Source organism: Pongo pygmaeus, chromosome 17, assembly GCF_028885625.2.
Source record: "Pongo pygmaeus isolate AG05252 chromosome 17, NHGRI_mPonPyg2-v2.0_pri, whole genome shotgun sequence".
NCBI lineage: Eukaryota > Metazoa > Chordata > Mammalia > Primates > Hominidae > Pongo > Pongo pygmaeus.
In genome coordinates, this window is record NC_072390.2 from 49,163,423 (window position 1) to 49,186,512 (window position 23,090).

Consider the following 23,090-nt stretch of genomic DNA (forward strand, 5'->3'; position numbering starts at 1 on the left):
TTCCAAACTGGTGGTGTGGTTATGGGGTGAGAATAGGGTTTGAGGAAGTGGCCTAAACAGACAGGTGGAAGGTGTCTGGGGTACAAACTTGCTCTATCACAGAGATACAAGGGCAAGTACACCTATCAATAGCTTTAGCTTTCCATTAGCTTGCCAAGTAGCTTTGGGTTTTATCTCCGGTGAATTTATAAATAAATATTTTTAAAGTTTATAAGTTTTCATTTCTAATAGGGTAAATAATGATAGGTATAACAAACATAAACAAAAGCTCTTGGGGGTCTTCAGAACAAAAAGTTTAAAAACCTCTGATGTAGGATATGGGATCATTTTTTTTAACCCCAAAGTAGCATGGCAATTTATTGATACCAAATTAAATGATTTATCTTCTGTCTTCTTCTTCTTCTTTTTTTTTTTTTTTAAGGTACTCATCTCCCCAGAGTCAGATGAAAATGCTAAGTCAAGCTCTCAGTAACCCTCAGGTGGCTCCTAAGGCATATGTCATATGCAAGGCCACCAGTTAAGGTAGAAACGCACCACTAAAGGGCAAGACCTGAGCATTCTTTCCCAGAATTAGATGCTTCTGTCTTTTTATGATTTCCAGTAAAAGTATCTCTTTGACTAAGAAAACAACCACCCATATTTTGCACACAAATATTTTTTTTCCTTAGGGAAACAAGATATACATTACAAACAACAACAACAAAATATTAAGAATCTGATTTTCATGCCTAAGAGTTTGTCAATGAAACTGTGTCCAAATAACTGCTACATTTGTATACACATTTTTTATGAAAGCATTCTTTATGATTGGGGTTTAATGTATATTAGAGAAGAATGATTTATTTTTTTTTATTATACTTTAAGTTCTAGGGTACATGTGCACAAAGTGCAGGTTTGTTACATATATATACATGTGCCATGTTGGTGTGCTGCACCCATTAACTCGTCATTTAACATTAGGTATATCTCCTAATGCTATCCCTCCTCCCTCCCCCCACCCCATAACAGGCCCCGATGTGTGACGTTCCCCTTCCTGTGTCCAAGTGTTCTCATTGTTCAATTCCCACCTATAAGTGAGAACATGCAGTGTTTGGTTTTTTGTCCTTGTGATAGTTTGCTGAGAATGATGATTTCCAGCTTCACCCATGTCCCTACAAAGGACATGAACTCATCTTTTTTATGGCTGCATAGTATTCCATGGTGTATATGTGCCACATTTTCTTAATCCAGTCTATCATTGTTAGACATTTGGGTTGGTTCCAAGTCTTTGCTATTGTGAATAGTGCCTTAATAAACATACATGTGCATGTGTCTTTATAGCAGCATGATTTATAGTCCTTTGGGTATATACCCAGTAATGAGATGGCTGGGTCAAATGGTGTTTCTAGCTCTAGATCCATGAGGAATCGCCACACTGTCTTTCACAATGGTTGAACTACTTTACAGTCCCACCAGCAGTGTAAAAGTGTTCCTATTTCTCCACATCCTCCCCAGCACCTGTTGTTTCCTGACTTTTTAATGATTGCCATTCTAACTGGTGTGAGATGGTATCTCATTGTGGTTTTGATTTGCATTTCTCTGATGGCCAGTGATGATGAGCATTTTTTCATGTGTTTTTTGGCTGCATAAATGTCTTCTTTTGAGAAGTGTCTGTTCATATCCTTCACCCACTTTTTGATGGGGTTGTTTGTTTTTTTCTTGTAAATTTGTTTGAGTTCATTGTAGATTCTAGATATTAGCCCTTTGTCAGATGAGTAGATTGCAAAAATTTTCTCCCATTCTGTAGGTTGCCTGTTCACTCTGATGGTAGTTTCTTTTGCTGTGCAGAAGCTCTTTAGTTTAATTAGATCCCATTTGTCAATATTGGCTTTTGTTGCCATTGCTTTTGGTGTTTTAGACATGAAGTCCTTGCCCATGCCTGTGTCCTGAATGGTATTGCCTAGGTTTTATTCTAGGGTTTTTATGGTTTTAGGTCAAACATTTAAGTCTTTAATCCATCTTGAATTAATTTTTATATAAGGTGTAAGGAAGGGATCCAGTTTCAGCTTTCTATCTATGGCTAGCCAGTTTTCCCAGCACCATTGGTTAAATAGGGAATCCTTTCCCCATTTCTTGTTCTTGTCAGGTTTGTCAAAGATCAGATGGTTGTAGATGTGTGGTATTGTTTCTGAGGGCTCTGTTCTGTTCCATTGGTCTATATCTCCGTTTTAGCACCAGTACCATGCTGTTTTGGTTACTGTAGCCTTGTAGTATAGTTTGAAGTCAGGTAGCGTGATGCCTCCAGCTTTGTTCTTTTGGCTTAGGATTGACTTGGCAATGCGGGCTCTTTTTTGGTTCCATATGAACTTTAAAGTAGTTTTTTCCAATTCTGTGAAGAAAGTCATTGGTAGCTTGATGGGGATGGCATTGAATCTATAAATTACCTTGGGCAGTATGGCCATTTTCATGATATTGATTCTTCCGATCCATGAGCATGGAATGTTCTTCCACTTGTTTATGTCCTCTTTTATTTCATTGAGCAGTGGTTTGTAGTTCTCCTTGAAGAGGTCCTTCACATCTCTGTGTAAGTTGGATTCCTAGGTATTTTATTCTCTTTGAAGCAATTGTGTATGGGAGTTCACTCATGATTTGGCTCTCTGTCTGTTATTGGTGTATAAGAATGCTTGTGATTTTTGCACATTGATTTTGTATCCTGAGACTTTGCTGAAGTTGCTTATCAGCTTAAGGAGATTTTGGGCTGAGATGATGGGGTTTTCTAGATATACAATCATGTCATCTGCAAACAGGGACAATTTGACTTCCTCTTTCCCTAATTGAATACCCTTTATTTCTTTCTCCTGCTGGATTGCCCTGGCCAGAACTTCCAACACTATGTTGAACAGGAGTGGTGAGAGAGGGCATCCCTGTCTTGTGCCCGTTTTCAAAGGGAATGCTTCCAGTTTTTGCCCATTCAATATGATGTTGGCTGTGGGTTTGTCATAAATAGCTCTTATTATTTTGAGATATGTCCCATCAATACCTAATTTATTGAGAGTTTTTAGCATGAAGGGCTGTTGAATTTTGTCGAAGGCCTTTTCTGCACCTATTGAGATAATCGTGGTTTTTGTCTTTGGTTCTGTTTATATGCTGGATTATGTTTATTGATTTGCATATGTTGAACCAGCCTTGCATCCCAGGGATGAAGCCCACTTGATCATGGTGGATAAGCTTTTTGATGTGCTGCTGGATTCGGTTTGCCAGTATTTTATTGAGGATTTTTGCATCAATGTTCATCAAGGATATTGATCTAAAATTCTCTTTTTTTTGTTGTGTCTCTGCCAGGCTTTGGTATCAGGATGATGCTGGCCTCATTAAATGAGTTAGGGAGGAGTCCCTCTTTTTCTATTGATTGGAATAGTTTCAGAAGGAATGGTACCAGCTCCTCCTTCTACCTCTGGTAGAGTGCAGCTGTGAATCCATCTTGTCCTGGACTTTTTTTGGTTGGTAAGCTATTAATTATTGCCTCAATTTCAGAGCCTGTTATTGGTCTATTGAGAGATTCAACTTCTTCCTTGTTTAGTCTTGGGAGGGTGTATGTGTCGAGGAATTTATCCATTTCTTCTAGGTTTTCTAGTTTATTTGCATAGAGATGTTTATAGTATTCTCTGACGGTAGTTTGTATTTCTGTGGGATCGATGGTGATATCCCCTTTATCATTTTTTATTGTATCTATTTGATTCTTCTCTCTTTTCTTCTTTATTAATCTTGCTAGTGGTCTATCAATTTTGTTGATCTTTTCAAAAAACCAGCTCCTGGATTCATTGATTTTTGAAGGGTTTTTTGTGTCTCTATCTCCTTCAGTTCTGCTCTGATCTTAGTTATTTCTTGCCTTCTGCTAGCTTTTGAATGTAATTGCTCTTGCTTCTCTAGTTCTTTTAATTGTGATGTTAGGGTGTCAGTTTTAGATCTTTCATGCTTTCTCTTGTGGGCATTTAGTGCTATAAATTTCCCTCTACACACTGCTTTAAATGTGTCCCAGAGATTCTGGTATGTTGTGTCTTTGTTCTCGTTGGTTTCAAAGAACATCTTTATTTCTGCCTTCATTTTGTTATGTACCCACTAGTCATTCAGGAGCAGATTGCTCAGTTTCCATGTAGTTGAGCCATTTTGAGTGAGTTTCTTAATCCTGAGTTCTAGTTTGATTGCACTGTGGTCTGAGAGACAGTTTATTATAATTTCTGTTCTTTTACATTTGCTGAGGAATGCTTTACTTCCAGCTATGTGGTCAATTTTGGAATAGGTGCGGTGTGGTGCTGAGAAGAATATATATTCTGTTGATTTGGGGTGGAGAGTTCTGTAGATGTCTATTAGGTCTGCTTGGTGCAGCGCTGAATTCAATTCCTGAATATCCTTGTTAACTTTCTGTCTCGTTGATCTGTCTAATGTTGACAGTAGGGTGTTAAAGTCCCCCATTATTATTGTGTGGGAGTCTAAGTCTCTTTGTAGGTCTCTAAGGACTCGCTTTATGAATCTGGGTGCTCCTATATTGGGTGCATATATATTTAGGATAGTTAGCGCTTCTTGTGGAATTGATCTCTTTACCATTATGTAATGGCCTTCTTTGTCTCTTTTGATCTTTGTTGGTTTAAAGTCTGATTTATCAGAGACTAAGATTGCAACCCCTGCCTTTTTTTGTTTTCCATTTGCTTGGTAGATCTTCCTCCATCCCTTTATTTTGAGCCTAAATGTGTCTCTGCACATGAGATGGGTTTCCTGAATACAGTACACTGCTGGGTCTTGACTCTTTATCCAATTTACCAGTCTGTGTCTTTTAATTGGAGCATTTAGCCCATTTACATTTAAGGTTAATATTGTTATGTGTGAATTTGATCCTGTCATTATGATGTTAGCTGGTTATTTTGCTCATTAGTTGATGCAGTTTCTTCCTAGCCTCGATGGTCTTTACAATTTGGCATGTTTTTGCAGTGGCTGATACCAGTTGTTCCTTTCCATGTTTAGTGCTTCCTTCAGGAGCTCTTGTAGGGCAGGCCTGGTGACGACAAAATCTCTCAGCATTTACTTGTCTGTAAAGGATTTTATTTCTCCTTCACTTATGAAGCTTAGTTTGGCTGGGTATGAAATTCTGGGTTGAAAATTATTTTCTTTAAGAATGTTGAATATTGGCCCCCACTCTCTTCTGGCTTGTAGAGTTTCTGCCAAGAGATCCGCTATTAGTCTGATGGGCTTCCCTTTGTGGGTAACTGGACCTTTCTCTCTGGCTGCCCTTAACATTTTTTCCTTCATTTCAACTTTGGTGAATCTGAGAATTATGTGTCTTGGAGTTGCTCTTCTCGAGGAGAATCTTTGTGGCGTTCTCTGTATTTCCTGAATTTGAATGTTGGCCTGCCTTGCTAGATTGGGGAAGTTCTCCTGGATTATATCCTGAAGAGTGTTTTCCAACTTGGCTCCATTCACCCCGTCACTTTCAGGTACACCAATCAGACGTAGATTTGGTCTTTTCACATAGTCCCATATTTCTTGGAGGCTTTGTTCATTTCTTTTTATTCTTTTTTCTCTAAACTTCTCTTCTCACTTCATTTCATTCATTTGATCTTCAACCACTGATACCCTTTCTTCCAGTTTATTGAATCAGCTACTGGAGCTTGTGTATTCGTCACGTAGTTCTCGTGCCATGGTTTTCAGCTCCATCAGGTCCTTTAAGGACTTCTCTGCATTGGTTATTCTAGTTAGCCATTCATCTAATCTTTTTTCAAGGTTTTTAACTTATTTACGATGGGTTCGAACTTCCTCCTTTAGCTTGGAGAAGTTTGATCATCTGAAGCCTTCCCTCAACTCGTCAAAGTCATTCTCCGTCCAGCTTTGTTCCGTTGCTGGTGAGGAGCTGCATTCCTTTGGAGGAGGAGAGGCCCTCTGATTTTTAGAATTTTCAGTTTTTCTGTTCTGTTTTTTCCCCATCTTTGTGGTTTTATCTACCTTTGGTCTTTGATGATGGTGACGTACAGATGGAATTTTGGTGTGGATGTCCTTTCTGTTTGTTAGTTATCTTTTTAACAGTCAGGACCCTCAGCTGCAGGTCTGTTGGAGTTTACTGGAGGTCCACTCCAAACCCTGTTTGCCTGGGTATCAGCAGCAGAGGCTGCAGAACAGCAAATATTGCTGAACAGCAAATGTTGCTGTCTGATTGTTCCTCTGGAGGTTTTGTCTCAGAGGGGTACCCGGCCATGTGAGGTGTCAGTCTGCCCCTAATGGGGGGTGCCTCACAGATGGGCTACTCGGGGGTCAGGGACCCACTTGAGGAGGCAGTCTGTCCGTTCTCAGATCTCAAACTCCGTGCTGGGAGAACCACTGCTCTCTTCAAAGCTGTCAGACAGGGACATTTAAGTCTGCAGAGGTTTCTGCTGCCTTTTGTTCAGCTATGCCCTGCCCCGAGAGGTGGAGTCTACAGAGGTAGGCAGGCCTCCTTGAGCTGTGGTGGGCTCCACCCAGTTCGAGCTTCCCAGTGGCTTTGTTTTCCTACTCAAGCCTCAGCAATGGCAGGCGCCCCTTCCCCAGTCTCACTGCCACCTTAGTTCAATCTCAGACTGCTGTGCTAGCAATGAGCGAGGCTCCGTGGATGGGGCGTGGGACCCTCCCAGCCAGGTGCAGGATATAATGTCCTGGTGTGCTATTTGCTAAGACCATTGGAAAAGCACAGTATTAGGGTGGGAGTGACCCGATTTTCCAGGTGCTGTCTGTCACAGCTTTGCTTGGCTAGGAAAGGGAATTCCCTGACCACTTGCATTTCCCGGGTGAGGCGATGCCTCGCCCTGCTTTGGCTCATGACAAGCCCCAGTGAGATGAACCTGGTACCTCAGTTGGAAATGCAGAAATCACCCATCTTCTGCATCACTTACGCTGGGAGCTGTAGACTGGAGCTGTTCCTATTTGGCCATCTTCAAGAATGATGTTTAAAAATGTGGAATTACATGTGCTCAGTACAAACTTAATTCAGAATATTTTTAGGAAGTACGGTACTCTGCATGCAAATGTTTTCTCTCCTCTCCATTCACGCTGTTTTTCATGTTACTAATGTAACTGATAGAGTTCCTACAACATCTTTTTTTATCTTGCCTTTTTGTTCTATATCTAGTTTTATAAGGTTTTATCCTTTCTTCCTTTATTTCTTCCTTCTTTCCTTCTTTTCTAATTGAACTTTACATCATAGTATCAACAGACACAGTTATACCAGATCACACTGTATCAGTCTCTTAGAAGTGTGCAGTGGGCTTCTCTAACAAATGAATGCATGGAAATTATGAGCAAAACCATGATCACATAGTATCAGAGAGATTTAAATACACTCTATGATATACCTCCTTGTAGGTAACTACAAATATGGCTTTTTAAAAGCCAGTTAGACTAACCTTTGACACATTTTTACTTAACCTGCAAAATTCAATTTAATTCTTTTTTTGGCCAATTTGGTGGGTGTAATGAAATGCAGGAGACAAAAGACTGCACTTTGGTAAACATTGTTTTCTTGTCCTGATCAGCAAAAATACATGAATCTTTCTGCCTTACTTGGAATTAATTTCAACATGGAGAATGTAAAGCTTTAATGAGATTTGTCACTGTGGGGTGGCATTTATCTATACTTAGTTTCATATTGCCCTACTTATATTCATAAAAGGAGATTTTCATCTAATAAAACCTGAGATACTTCTGTTTAGTGATTATTTGTTTAGGTAAATACACAATGAGACTCTCATTGGTTTCTCAATTGTATTTTTTAAAAAATACAAAATGAGATAATCACTCCCTTTAAAAGTGTATTCTAAGAAAGTGACTCCTATTTTTCTGATATTTTGGGATGCCTGAGTTTTGTATGGTAGTGATTTCTATAACAAAATAAGCCTTAATATAAAAATAAAAGTGACTTACTACTTTACCCTGAAATGCAGCTGACATGTGTTCTGTGTGAATGTGTGTATAAAGTACGTGAATAAAATAAAGGAGCATTCAGCCACTACTGATGTCTCATATCTTCATATATATCATATCCTTTAATGAGCAAGTTGAATAAAAATAATTTCATAGCCATAAACAGAGGAAGTATTCATGCTGAAGATGTATAGATTGCTAATAATAGGACAAAAGTTTCAAATATTAAAACAAAATTATATATAGTTTACAGTCCTTCAACTACTTCCTTAAAAATTATGTGGTATGTGTATATATGCACAAACATATGCCTGTGTGTGTGTGTATGTGTGTATAACTGGAAGTATAATGTATAAAATCTTCATAGGGATTTCCTGTGGGGTAGAATGTGGGTGATACTAATTTTCTTCACAATTTATCATATTTTCCACATTTCCTAAGAGGAAAGTTACTTTGATTAAAACACACACACACACATACCCGCACTTTAAAAACTCCATGTTTCTTGTTGTCTCTTGATCTATTTTTAATAAAACTTGATTTTTATAAGTATTAGCATGTAAGCCAATTATTTTGACATTTTGTTTGTTTGTTTTTTGAGACAAGGTCTCACTCTGTCACTCAGGCTGGAATGCAGTGGCGCAATCTTGGCTCACTGTAACCTCTGCCTGCTGGGCTCAGGTGATCTCCCACCTCAGCCTCTCAAGCAGCTGGGACCACAGGTACACACCACCACGCACAGCTAATTTTTGTATTATTAGTATTATTATTTTTTTTTTTTCTCTACAAAATTTCTGAGATACTTAAGTAAACTTAATCACTGGGGTTTTGTCATGTTGCCCAGGCTGGTCCCGAACTCCTGGGCTCAAGGGATCTGCTTGCCTTGGCCTCCGAAAGTGCTGGGATTACAGGCATGAGCCACCTTACCTTTTAAAAATGCAAGTATCATCTCGATAAGCAACTGTCTTAACCTTACAATAAAATGTAACAGAAAGATACGCAGAGCCAGTCCTTCAGAAATAAAAAAAAAAAATGCTGTGCAAGAAACAGCTGATAAATCCTTTTTAAACCACCTTCATTTTTCTCAGCACCTTTAAAACAGTTGACTGGATACCCAACTGAACTGATATTGACAGGCAGGCCATCATATTATTTCTTAAGTGTTCCTGAATGTCAGCAGGTCTTCGGCTTTGTGGCGTGAAAAATTCTACATTAATTGCTGAAGGTATATATTTTTTTCCTATTGACAGCTATTTTGTCCAAATATTGTTCTCTCTGCTTTATCTTACTTTAACCTAAGTGATAAGGCACAACTTTTTATCCACTTCTATTGACGAAATATCAAGAATAAAACCGAATTCTCTGCTACTATCTTATACTTCTCAAATATCGTCTTGCTGTCTTGTTAAATTTTATCAGAGATAAGTATTAAAGTAGGCAACTGAAAAGTGAGGCACAGCAGTGGCCTATATGGATACCCAGAACTGTGAAGTACACACGTTTCTGCAATCACTGGGCTGTGATTTGATGGAAACGAATTATAGATGCACAACCCCTTTTGAGATTAGATTAATTTCCCTGATTATTTGTCCAAAGATTAAAAAACTTCACAGAAATGAGGTTGCTGCCCAGCTTAGGAGCTGATGCAGCCAGTCTCAATGGCACTTTCCTTGGGGCCCAGAATCCCTAATGGGAGAGGCCTGCCTGACCGTGTGATCTTGCCCTTCCGCAAAGGTGCCACACTGGATGTGAACAACTAAGATGTCACAGCCACAGCCCCTTTATCCTAGGGGCTTGAAGAAATAAGCTATGCCCTTAGTAGGAAGTAAAGACCTTCCTGCCTCTCATATTGTGCTGTGTGTCGACAAAAATAAGTCCTTAAAATAGAGAGGATGCCTAAGCATCCAGTAGCACTAATTCTGTTTCCACCTTTTAAGTGTCCAAAAAGGCCCATTTGCCAGCCATCCTCTCCCTGACTCTGACTTAATTAATATCCTTGTGTCTGGGGTGATTCTGGATTTAGTCCAAGGGCCATGATTCCAAATCCATTTTACTACAACTTTCTAAGCCACTTTGACGTTCTTAGGCTGATAACTAATAATCTGGTGAAATTATTTGAATAAGTTTATACTGCCACTCTGTACAGGAACCAGATGTGAAAACATGAGCTTCGTGTTTGCTAACTGTTCCACCATCAATCATTTATTCAAACAAGCATTTAGTGATGATTGCTATTCATCATTAAAGATTATGTGCTAGAGATGATGAAGAAACAAGCAATAAGTCCCTGCCCAGAGTTGCACATATTCTTATAAAGGGATAAGAAAATTCATGGTAATTTTAAATGATAACAGGTGCTGCAACGAAAGACCTGCAAGAGCAGTGTGGCAGGACTAAGGACTGGAATACAGAGAGGGTCTAACAGCACAGCTGGGAGGTGCAGGAAGGAATTCACATGGTATATAGAGTTGGAGGAAGCTTCAAAAGGGAAATTAGACTTACCTTGTTCAACTTCAGAGGTCTTGATGGGACCTGTGGTAAAATTACACAATAGAATTAGGACTCAGAGGAACTCGGACCACCTACCAGGGTTCCTCAACCTGGGTACTATCAACATTTTGGACTGTTCATTATTTGGCTGGGGGTTGGGGGTAGTAGTCCTATGAATTTTCAGATGTTCAGCAGCATCCTGACCTGTACCTACTAGATGCCAGTTGCACGTACCCACCCTGCACAACCAAAAAAAATTGTCATATGTCCCCTGGGGGCAAAATCACCCTGATTGAGAACCACTGGACAAAAGTCATACCCTCAAAAGAAGTCCTGGAGAGCACCTTTTTATTCCTCCTTTTAATATTTAGGCTACCCATTCTTGAATAATAATGAAAATAGCTAAAATTTCTGCTTGGATTCCTTATATTTTTAGGGTGAATAAAATAATCATGAATTCTTCAGATTGTGATGATGAGATTATTTTTAATATGGTGCAAGTTCACGAGGGTAAGAGAAAGGAAATTGAGCCAAATATTTATAAGAAAAAGAAGACAAATTTTAAAATAAGAAAACGTAATAGGATTTTTCTTTTACTACATTCTTGCTAGTTAATCTTGTATTTCACCCTACCTTGTTTATTCTAAGGTATATATAAATAAAATCATCATCTAGAAGCTTTAATCTGACTTGCAAATATTTGTGCGAAAGAAAAATCCAAACTTCTTAGATTCAAATTTGGTGACAACCAAAAATATACATTCATTCATACATTTGTTTGTTCATGCAATAAATATTACCGTAGGCATACTGTGTGCCAGCCACCATTCTAAGCATCAGGTCCCTTTGTGGAGCTATATTCTTGTGTGAAGAGACAATGAATAAATAATACATCAGGTAAGGGCAGTACAGGGGAATATATCAAAATAAACAATAGAGAGTGAGGAAAGTGCTATTTATGGTAGGAACATCAATCCAAGCATACATAGGAATAATAACATGAATGTTAACTCTTCTCCAGTCTAATATTTGGCTAGGTCCCATAGAATCTGGGCTGAGAGGACCACATATCCCAACTTGTAATAAACGTGTATGTTTTACCAAATTCTGCCACTACAAATGATTATTGAGCCTCTATTTAAATTGATATCATTGGTATGAAGATCACTACCTTTTTAGATGGCCCATTCTGTTTTTGTGTCCTCCAATTTGAGGGGGTCCTCTTATTAAGCAAAAATGTGACTCCTGCAACTTCCATCTAACCTATATGCCTAAAATGCAGCACCCAAAATAAATGAAATACTTCTTTCTTTTATGGTACCCTGTGGTAAGACACTGGTTCCTAGCTCCAACACAGATCCTGGCTGAAAGCTTTTCTGGGAGCTTAGTAAAGAATACAGTATTTTTATTTTATACCGTAATACTAAATTTTAATTTCTAGTCACAAGTTAGCCAACCTAGAATTTAAGTTAGCTGACCTGTAATTTAAGTAAGAATTTAAAGAGAGAAGGGGCCAGGCACAGTGGTTCATGCCTGTAATCCCAGCATGTTGGGAGGCTGAGGCAGGCGGATTGTTTGAGCTCAGATGTTCGAGACCAGCCTGGGCAACATAGCAAAATCTCATCTCTACAAAAAACACAAAAATTAGCTGAGTGTGGTGCTGAGCACCTGTAGTCCCAGCTACTCAGGAGGCTGAGATGGGAAGATTGCTTGAGCCTGGGGAGTCTGAGGCTGCAGTGAGCCACGATCATGCCACTGCACTCAGTATGGGTGAGAGAGCAAGACCTTGTCTCAAAGAGAGAGGGAGAGAATGGAGAAAGGTAACATTTTTATTCCCACCCAATGTTCATGTGACAATTTTGCTTTGCAAGTGTCCAGTAGGCTGCAGGAAGAGTAGAGTAGGATTGATGCCTTTAATTCACTAGCAGCTTGGGAGGCTTCCACCCTCAGGTGAAAGAAAGAGTAGAAAGAATTGAGGGTATTCAGCTCTGCATACTCTGGAGTTGCCATGCAGGATAGAAGCCAAGAATGGTACGGATGGATCTGCCTCCACATTAGACAACTAACTTCTTTTAATCACTATCTGTGATATATGGGGTGAAATGAGGCCACTTCTTAGTGGAAGAGGAACAGCAGAATTCAAAGCTGGCTTGTGATCTGTAGACCACCCAAGGTACAACTTTTATTAATCGTAGATCCTGGTCAAGATGTCAACCTGGACCACCCATTGGGTACTTTAACACAGTGTCTCTATCTGAGCATTGTTTAGGCTCCCTCCAAATCTACTGCAGTCTGGAGTAACCCATTGGACCTGGACAAAAAAAAAGAAATATGCAAGTCATCCTTCCAAAAATTGTCAGGTACAGGAGCAACAACCAACAGCCAAATCCTAAGAGGTCCCTAGGACAATACCAAGTGATTTCTTGAGTGATTCTACATTGCCAGATAGAGCTGGATATAAGTTTATCTCACTTTATTATATACATAGATATAGCCTAAGGTGAAAATATAATACTTTAGATTGTATGCGATTTTCATTTATTTCCAGGTGCTGTGGCTTAGATAGCTGTGTTCATGAGGAGAAATATTTTTAATATATAACTTATCCTCAGATACATAGGTCTAATCTACTCCAGCTCCAATTTTTTTTAAAAAAGCATGTACTTTAAGAAACAAAAAATATCTGAAAGTACTACTATTGTAATAATACATTTAATTCAAAGAATGTCAAACAGATGTATGTGCCTAGAATCATAGCACAGGGAAAGACTGTTGGGTCTGAATGTCACAGAACAGTGGTTAATTGTGTAGTGAAAGTCTCTTTATATCCTATTAAATTGTATTAGGTCATTCTCACACTACTGTAAAGAACTGCCCATGACTTGGTAATTTATAAAGGAAAGAAGTATAATTGACTCAGTTCCAAATGGCTGGTGAGGACTCAGGAAACTTACAATCGTGGTGAAAGTGGAAGCAAACACATCCTTCTTCATGTGGCAGGAGGAGAGAGAAATGCCGAGCAAAGGGGGAAAAGCCCCTATACTATCACATGAACAGCATGCGGATAACAGCCGCCACGAGTCAATTATCTCCTATTGGGCCCCTCCCATGATATGTGGGGATTATGAGAACTACAAGTCAAAGTGGGGACACAGCAAAACCATATCATAAGTAAACCTCACGTAATAATGCACATGTCTGAGAACTTAGATAAGAGGAAGGGGAAGATTTTGTTATGGAATTTTCTTTAGTACCTCAAATCATAGGAAGCCTGAACGCAGTTATGAAAGCTGAAATAATTATTGTGTTCATTTTAGATAACCTGGGTTGGGAGAGGAAAGCATGGGGTGGGAGTCAGAAGCAGAAGGCACCCATCACCCCGCAAAGGTGCAGAGCTGGGTTCCTTCCATCCCTTCCCTTTCCACCTCCACTGCCACCAGATGCCTTGTCCCTTTTACTTTACTGTGTCCCTCCTCCCCACACTTTTCCTTCATCTTAACATTAGATTTCCTAAGCTTCAAATTTTTGCTGTTTCAAGCCATCTGGCACCTGGGATAGTAACACCCAGCCTGTGTGTTCACAGGGAGAAGCAAGGAAGAAAGGGTGAGGAGGAAGAGAACACTGGGGAGGACTGGCTGAGGGGAGATGATGAGTGGAGTGCCTGGGTCACTCCCAGGCATAGGGTCAGGGATCTTGGGCATTGGGGCGGGCAGTCTAGAGCTTGTCTCTTTCAGTTCTCATTTGGAAATTTTCTCAGAAGGCAAAAGCTTATAAAATCATTCAGCTTAGTTAAGAAAAATTAACAGCCAATCTTGTGAAATATTTACAATTTATATGTTATTACTACACAACATAATTATATGGATTATTAAGCAACATTAGGTTGCCTTTGTAGTCCACCTTGTTGTAGTCACCTCTTACAGGGTATCTACTTATGACTGCTGAAGCTCAATCCATCAGAGGAAATGTTAGTCTGAGGACTCTGATCTTAGCAGTATTTTACTTGGCTTTAGTAAAAATTATGTCAATAAACTATCCCAGAAAACTATCTACTTGGAAAAAAAAGAAGATTTCATGTTTTCCCATTTCTGGTTTTTCAGTCAACTAAATCCATAGAGCTATATCAGGAACCCAATGTTCCAGGAAACTCTTTATCATTAACCAGCTTTTAAATCTTGGATGATCACTTCATCCTTCTGGGACTCACTGTCCTCATCTGTGAAATGACTTCTACCATAAATGTCTATTATTATAAATATTTCTTATACTAAATGAAAAGCAAGGTTCTAAATTACATATGTTATTAATAGAGGATAAGGGGATTTATAAAATATCGTATGTTCTAGATCTGCCAATTCTGGCTTCCTGTTTGTGTAATAAATATAGAAGTGTGAATTGCTTAGCTAAATAAAAGTCTACTTTCTCATTGCAGATAAATAGGATTTACCAATCCTTGGATGAAGTGCTTGGGAAGTCTTTAAGTGCCATAATCAACTGCCATTTCAAAGAATATAGATGGTTTTGAAAAGTTCATGCTGTCCCTTCATTGAATTTTAGGTGAGTGTGTTTAAGACAAAGAACTTAAGATGAATATTGAACTGTTTCTCTTTAAAGTGCTCCTCTCGTTTGCCTGAAAAGAAAATGGGTTTAAATATTATCAATGCTGAGGTGGAGCAAGATGGCTAAATAAATATTATCAATGCCTTTCAGTTTCGTACCTTTAGTGAGGTTCCAGACAATGAAAGACTTACTGTCTTTTTGTTTATTTATTGTTATTATTATTATTATCAGAAACCATCTGAACTGTGAGCTATATAACATAAAGATAGTCTTGACCGTCACTTCCCGGTTTCTATTAAGCAAATGCCATAATACTTCATTCTATTCTAAAGGTTATATAATTTGTAAAATATAAAATGTATTTAATATCAGAGTAATAAACCAGAATGAGAGAAAATTTTTGATGGCATAAACTGAATGAAAATTTGATGGTGATAATAGTGGTTTAATCACTAACAAATCTGTGTTTGAGATAGGGATAGCATTTTAGATGTGCTTGTTGGGAGATTTTGCTTAGAATTAAAAGTAGGGCATGGTTAAGGGCAGGTGTGCTAAATTTTTAAAGTGCTGTGTACAATTAAGCACAACACACACACACTCACATTAAGCTTTGTTTTGTCTGGCCATGAAATGAATGAATAAATATATTTTACATCATCATATGTCATCACCCTTCCATGTTAGAAAAGAGAAGAGCCTAAAATTGGTGGTTTAATATTAGTCTGATATATGCTATTGCCATTTTTCAGCAGAATAGAGGGGAATGGAGAAAGTGAGTGGTGGTCATATTGAGGATATTGTGTGGCTTTCCACCTCCTCCTAAGTCTGGTTTTCAAAGTGTGGCTTTATTATGTACTTTGAAGAAAGGTGATCTTCAGAACACCAGCATATACCTATGTGTACAATTCCAATAAAATAATGCAGCTGACAGAGCATTGGCCATTGGCTAAATCTAATCTGAAAGGCAGAGATGCTTCCTTAATACTTTTGATTAACTTCAAAATGATGGCAAATAATGCTTTCATAAACTTATGGGTGTATAAATTTGGTTTATTGAGATTGGATTTAGAACTAAAATGGTAATTCTATTTATTTACAAGATGTGTGTTGAATGCAATTCCCAGTAGCTAAACTTGGTGCCCATCAAAAATACCAGTAAATCAATTTGCCTAGTGTAACAGTTACTCTAGAAGAAAAAAATGAAAATGAAAAAATTATTTTCTGAATCCTTTATTTTCCACTTGTGCCCATCTGTGCCTGTTACCTTCAGGGCCATTCCTTGCCCTGCCCTGCCTCTCTTTATTCCACAGGGACTGACCCTATGGGCTGTATTTTCCAGCCAGAGCCTCCCCTCCCCTCCTACACCTTACCTCCAGCTTCTTCCAGTGACCTTGAACCCTGAACCTCATTAACACTACCTCTTCCCTTTTGTCCCTTGAGAATCATGAGTGATAGTGCCTTTGGCTTCCTGAGGCTGCTGATCTTCAATTTGATCCACCATTCCCAATTTAGCTTCTCAATTCCTTCATCTTTATAACCATTTCCTTGTATTAAAATTCATCATTTTAAATACTTAGAATGTTTTCTTTTTTCTTGGTTGAATCCTAACTAATCCATCAATACTTCATTAATTTCTTCCAAAATTATTGGAAGAAAATGAACATGGATTACTTGCTTCTTAAGAAAACAAATGATTCCTAGGAAATTAAATTTAAATGTAAAGTTGGGCAGGGTGTTTTTTACTTTTAAAATACTTTATACTAAGACATTGAGATACAATATACATACAAAGAGGTCACAAGTAAGTGTACATCTCAATGAATTTTCACAAAGTGTATACTTCCCATCAGATCAAGAAGTAGATTACCAGTGCCCCCAGAAGTCCTGCTCATGTGACCTTCCAGTCATTCCTCCCACAGAGGAAACCATCATCATGGCTTTTATGAACATTAACTAATTTTGCCTATTCTAGAACTTTATCTAATGGAATCATACAGTTGTCATTTATTTATTAATTTAGTAAAATTTATTTGAGAGCAATTTAGGTCACCCAAAAATTGAGTAGAAAGTACAGTTTTTATATATCCCCTTACACACCACACACACACACACACCCCACACACACACACCCCACACACACACACCCCACACACACACCCCCCACACACACACCCTATGGGCATCCTCCACCAGAATGGTATATTTGTTACTATCAATGAACCTACATTAACCCATCATCACCTGAAGTCCACAGTTTACATTAGGGTACATTCTTGGTGTTGTGCATTCTATGGGCTTTGACAAATGCATAAATGACATGTATCCACCACTGTGGTATCATACAGAATAGTTTCACTGCCCTAACAATCCTCTGTGCTCTGCCTATTCATCCCTCCCCTGAACCTCACCCCTCATCTTTTTACTGGCTCCATAGCTTTACCTTTTCCGAAATGTCATATAGTTGAAATCATACAGTGTGTAGCCTTTTCAGGTTGGCCTCTTTCACTCAGTAATATGCATTTAAGTCTCCTTCATGGCTTTTCATGGCTTGATAGTTCATTTTGTTTTAGTGTTGAATAATATTCCACTGCCTGGATGTACCACATTTAATTTATCTATTAACCTATCGGAGGACATTTTTGTTGCTTCCATGTTTTGGAAATTATGAATAAAGCTGCTATAAACATCATAGGTAGGTTTTTGTGTGGACACAAATTTTTAACTCATTTGGATAAGTATTTTAGGTTGGTGCAAAAGTAATTGCGGTTTTGCCATTACTTTCTGATTTAATTACTTTTGCACCAACCTAATATCAAGGAATGTGATTGCTGGATCATAGGGTAAAAATATGTTTAGTTTTGTAAGGAACTGCCAAACTGTCTTCCAAGGTAATTGTATCATTTTGCATTTCCACCAGCAACAAATAAGTGTCCTGTTGCTCCATATCCTCTCCAGCATTTGATGTCAGTGTTTTAGAATTAGGTCATTCTAATAGGTGTATACTTCTGATTTTAATTAGCAGTTCCCTAATGATGTTGAACATCTTTTCATATGCTTACTTTCTATCTTTGTATCTTCTTTGGTGAGGTGTCTGTTCCTATCTTTGGCCCATTTTTTAATTGGGTTGTTTTCTTATTGTTGAGTGTTAAAAGTTCTTTGTATATTATGGCTAATAATCCTTTATCACATGTGTCTTTTGAAAATAAGTTCTCTTATCTCTGTCTTCCCTTATCATTCTCGTGAAGGTTTGTTTTTTAAAAAACTGAAAAAAAATTAAACAATATATTTAAAGCCATATCCTCAGCCATACAATATTGTAACATTAATTTGTTGCTGTTAACACAGTTATTGTCAAGTTTCCCATTTTGCATATCAAATTAATGGGAAGATTTTTAAATTTTCTGATATATCCCAAGTATTATTTTTATTTTTAAAATATCCACACTTCACAAAGTTTACTATGTACAGTATAAGAACTTCTTAGTCTCATTCCAACATTCACATTTAAATCAGCCTCATTCCAGCATTCACATTTAAATCTAAAGCTTTTGATTTACTTTATTTTGGTTCTTTTCACCTACAGTTGAGAGATCTGACCTCTCTCTTTTAGTAATGGTTGTTTGCTACTTGAAGGTGCCTTATGATCTGAACATTTCAAATTTCCTGTGATAAATACTGGATGTATTGGAAAGCAATGTGATCAGGATCCCAGTGTCTGTCTTTCTTGATAACTAATCAATTCACTCTGTCTCAACAATTCCATTCATTCTAAAGAGATTCCTTGGTATTAAAGTCGCTTTTCACCTAATCATTTTGGTACTTCACTTAGTTATTTTAAATGGAAGGGCCTTGCTATTTTCATTTCCTTCTCATTTATTTATGTAGACATGTTCCTTTTCAATCTTTTCTCAGAGGTCATCTTGACTGCTCATCTGTCCATTTAAATGTACTGTGGTTGGACTCTAAAGGACATGGTGTTCCTTCTACCAACAATTTTCATCTATTCAACCAATGTCAATGTTGAACCTGCAATGCCTAATTTAGAATCCATTCAGACAATGTGCAGATGCCATCATGAGCAGAATTTCTAAAACTCCTTTATCATCCTAAAGCTGGGAGACACAGGTATGAGGAGCTTTATGATATAGTTTAAGACAATGAATAACTAATGTTGCCAATACGAGTCTTCCCCTTATTTGATACAGCTCTAAAAATTCTAATCATTAACATTTTTCTCCAGCTTATGGAAATGAGATTTTATAAAATTATAATTTAAAAAAGTACCCTTGGGAATAAAAATGCACCCATTAATTTACTACATAATATGTAAATCTAATGAATTAGCAAGGAAGAGACCTGTGAAACAATGGTACAAACATTCAGCATTGGAATTTGGGGTACACATATGTGGGAAATGATCTCACCAACTTTATGATGTTGCCTGTTGGGTCAAGGGAAACACCTGACATCAAAGATAACTCAGGCTGAACGGATCTTAATGTCACGTTGGGAGAGAGGGATGGGAAGAATGGAGGTATTAGTCCTTACAATAATGAACAACATTGTGATGGGAGATTTATATATATATATATATACTTCAGGTTCTGGGATACATATGCAGAACATACAAGTTTGCTACATAGGCATACAGGTGCCATGGTGCTTTGCTGCACCCATCAACCTGTCATCTACATTAGGTATTTCTCCTAATGCTATCCCTCCCCTTGCCCCCCATCCCCCGACAGGCCCTGGTGTGTGATGTTCCCCTCCCTGTGCCCATATGTTCTCATTGTTCAACTCCCACTTATGAGTGAGAACATGTGGTCTTTGGTTTTCTGTTCCTGTGTTAGTTTCCTGAGAATGATAGTTTCCAGCTTCATCCATATTCCTGCAAAAGACATGAACTCGTTCTTTTTTTGGCTACATATTATTCATGGTGTATATGTGTCACATTTGCTTTATCCAGTCTAACATTTATGGGCATTTGGGTTGGTTCCAAGCCTTTGCTTTTGTGAATAGTGCTGCAATAAACATGCGTGTGCATGTATCTTTATAGTAGAATGATTTATAATCCTTTGGGTATATACCCAGTAATAGGATTGCTAGCTCAAATGGTATTTCTGGTTCTAGATCCTTGAGGAATCGCCACACTGTCTTCCACAATGGTTGAACTAATTTACACTCCCACCAATAGTATAAAAGCATTCCTATTTCTCCACATCCTCTCCAGCATCTGTTGTTTCCTGACTTTTCAATGATCGCCATTCTAACTGGCGTGAGATGGTATCTCATTGTGGTTTTGATTTGCATTTCTCTAATGACCAGTGATGATGAGCTTCTTTTCATATGTTTTTTGGCCGCATAAATGTCTTCTTTTGAAAAATGTCTGTTCATATCACTTGCCCACTTTTTGATGGGGTTGCTTTTTCCTTGTAAATTTGTTTAAGTTCCTTGTAGATTCTGAATATTAGCCCTTTGTCAGATGGATAGATTGCAAAAATTTTCTCCCATTCTGTAGGTTGCCTGTTCACTCTGGTGGTAGTTTCTTTTACTGTGCAGAAGCTCTTTAATTAGATCCCATTTGTGAATTTTGGCTTTTGTTGCCATTGCTTTTGGTGTTTTAGTCATGAAGTCTTTGCCCATGCCTATGTCCTAAATGGTTTTGCCTAGATTTTCTTCTTGGGTTTTTATGATTTTAGGTCTTACATTTAAGTCTTTAATCCATGTTGAGTTAATTTTTGTATGAGATGTAAGGAAAGGGTCCAGTTTCAGCTTTCTGCATATGGCTAGCCAGTTTTCCCAACACCATTTATTAAATAGGGAATGTTTTCCCCATTCCTTGTCTGTGTCAGGTTTGTCAAAGATCAGATGGTTGTAGTTGTGTGGCATTATTTCTGAGGGCTCTGTTCTGTTCCACTGGTCTATATATCTGTTTTGGTGCCAGTACCATGCTGTCTTGGTTACTGTAGCCTTGTAGTATAGTTTAAGTTAGGTACTGTGATGCCTCCAGCTTTGTTCTTTTGGCTTAGGATTGTCTTGGCTATACAGGCTCTTTTTTCTTTCCATATGAAATTGAAAGTAGTTTTTTCTAATTCTGTGGAGAAAGTCAATGGTAGCTTGATGCAAATGGCATTGAATCTGTAAATTACTTTGGGCAGTATGGCCATTTTCACGATATTGATTCTTCCTATCCATGAGCATGGAATGTTTTTCCATTTGTTTGTGTCACCTCTTCTTTCCTTGAGCAGTGGTTTGTAGTTCTCCTTGAAGAGGTCTTTCACATCCCTCGTAAGTTGTATTCCTAGGTATTTTATTCTCTTTGTAGCAATTGTGAATGGGAGTTTGCTCATGATTTGGCTCTCTGTTTGTCTATTACTGGTGTATAGGAATGCCTGTGATTTTTGCACGTTGGTTTTGTATCCTGACACTTTGCTGAATTTGCTTATCAGCTTAATGAGGTTTTGGGCTGAGATAATGGGGTTTCCTAAATATACAATCATGTCATCTGCAAACAGAGATAATTTGACTTCCTCTCTTCCTATTTGAATACTCTTCATTTCTTTCTCTTACCTGATTGCCCTGGCCAGGACTTCCAATACTGTGTTGAATAGGAGTGGTGAGAGAGGGCATCCTTGTCTTGTGCTGGTTTTCAAAGGGAATGCTTCCGGCTTTTGCCCATTCAGTATGATTTTGGCTGTGGGTTTGTCATAAATAGCTCTTACTATTTTGAGATATGTTCCATCAATACCTACTTTATTGAGTGTTTTTAGCATGAAGGGGTGTTGAATTTTACTGAAGGCCTTTTCTGCATCTATTGAGATAATCATGTGGTTTGTCATTGATTCTGTTTATGTGATGGATTACGTTTATTGATTTGTGTATGTTGAACCAGCCTTGCATCCCAGGATGAAGCCGACTTGATTGTGGTGGATAATCTTTTTGATATGCTGCTGGATTCAGTTTGCCAGTATGTTATTGAGGATTTTCGCATCAATGTCCATCAGGGATATTGGCCTGAAATTTTCTTTTTTTGTTGTGTCTCTGCCAGGTTTTGGTATCAAGGTGATTCTGGCCTCATAAAATGAGTTAGGGTGGAGTCCCTCTTTTTCTTTTGTTTGGAATTGTTTCAGAAGGAATGGTACCAGCTCCTCTTTGTACCTCTGGTAGAATTTGGCTATGAATCCATCTAGTCCTGGGTTTTTGTTGTTGGTGGTGGTGGTAGACTATTAATTACTGCCTCAATTTCAGAACTTGTTATTGGTCTATTCAGGGATTCAACTTCTTGATTTAGTCTCGGGAGGGTGTATGTGTCCAAGAATTTATCCATTTCTCCTAGATTTTCTAGTTTATTTGCATAGAGGTGTTTATAGTATTCTCTGATCGTAGTTTGTCTTTCTGTGGGATCAGTGGTGATCTCCCCTTTTTCATTTTTATTGTGTCTATTTGATTCTTCTCTCTTTTCCTCTTTATTTGTCTGGTAGCCATCTATCTATTTTGTTAGTCTTTTCAAAAAACCAGCTCCTGGATTCGTTGATTTTTTTGAAGGGTTTTTCATGTCTCTATCTCCTTCAGTTCTGTTCCGATCTTAGTTATTTCTTGTCTTCTGCTAACTTTTGAATTTGTTTGCTCTTGCTTCTCTAGTTCTTTTAATTGTGATGTTAGGGTGTCGATTTTAGCTCTGTCCTGCTTTCTCCTGTGGGCATTTAGTGCTATAAATTTCCCTCTAAACACTGTATAGCTGTGTCCCAGAGATTCTGATACATTCTGTCTTTCTTCTCATTGGTTTCAAAGAACATCTTTATTTCTGTCTTAATTTTGTTATTTACCCAGTAGTCATTCAGGAGCAGGTTGTTCAGTTTCCATGTAGTTATGCAGTTTTGAGTGTGTTTCTTAATCCTGAGTTCTAATTTGATTGCACTGTGGTCTGAGAGACTGTTTGTTATGATTTCCATTCTTTTGCATTTGCTGAGGAGTGTTTTGCTTCCAATTATGTGGTTGATTTTAGAATAAGTGCTATGTGGTGCTGAGAAGAATGTATATTCTGTTGATTTGGGGTGGAGAGTTCTGCAGATGTCTATTAGATCTGCCTGGTCCAGAGCTGAGTTCAAGTTCTGAATATC

At 38.1% G+C, this 23,090-nt stretch overlaps 1 protein-coding gene across 11 annotated transcripts in view; it reads left to right on the forward strand.

Moving 5' to 3' along the window:
- DTNA (dystrobrevin alpha) overlaps positions 1-23,090 on the forward strand; it is a 395,439-nt gene that overhangs the window by 170,221 nt on the left and 202,128 nt on the right. For all 11 annotated transcript variants that reach the window (XM_054460657.2, XM_054460665.2, XM_054460668.2 and 8 more), the window contains exon 2: positions 14,843-14,967. The gene's annotated coding sequence lies outside the window, so the exon portion shown is untranslated. The remainder of the gene's footprint in view (positions 1-14,842; positions 14,968-23,090) is intronic.